We start from the raw sequence: 851 nt of genomic DNA, 5'->3' as shown, positions 1-851 counted from the left end.
TAAGTGAAACAGCAGTAGAAAAATAACAAACAGCAGTGTCTAAGAAAAATAACAACAGCGCTAGAAGTGATTACCTTTTGCATGTCTGTTATTACTGTCAGATTGGTACCATCTCCAAGCTGAAGATCACTCTTTAAAAGGCTGACAAACCACCTTCAAGTGTGCATATTTTCAATCTCAACAACAGCCCAAGCAAGTGGAAGCATCTGATTATTTCCGTCTTTGCAAACTGCTACAAGTAGTTGGCCTCTACATACCCCTTTTAAAATACATCCATCTAATCCAATGCATGGCCTACAACCAGCTAAGTATGACTTCTTCATTGCCTCAAAACAAATGTAGAACCCAACAAACATTTTACTTCCCACCTTCAAAAGTTTCTTCACTAAGTTTCACTACACATGTACTACCTGGATTTGATCTAAGCAACTCATCCTTATAATCTAAAATCCTACCATACTCTAGTTTATGATCACCCATTATCTCATTCAACACAATATTTTTTAGCCCTCCTACAAACTGTCCTCCCAACATATAATCCCAATTTCTTTCTAATCAACTCTTGAAACTTGAATATTCTAATGTTAGGTTGTTCTTTTATCCTCTCATTGAACCTTTTAGCCAAGAACTTTGAATTACATAGCTTGTTTCTGTTAGTAGGGTCACATTTGTGAACTGGATTGTAGTTCTTGACTACAAAATCCTTAGTCCTAGAATCATAACTAGCAACTAGAAGCCAAGGACAGGATGTCTTCTTGCACTTAACCCTCACCCTTGTAGGTTCATTTACATACTTTTCTATAGAAACCTTTTGTTGAACAGCATATTTAGTTACAGCTTCTCTGAAATCT

The sequence above is a fragment of the Nicotiana attenuata genome, unplaced genomic scaffold (assembly GCF_001879085.1).
Source record: "Nicotiana attenuata strain UT unplaced genomic scaffold, NIATTr2, whole genome shotgun sequence".
Taxonomy (NCBI): domain Eukaryota; kingdom Viridiplantae; phylum Streptophyta; class Magnoliopsida; order Solanales; family Solanaceae; genus Nicotiana; species Nicotiana attenuata.
This window is presented reverse-complemented; position numbering follows the sequence as displayed.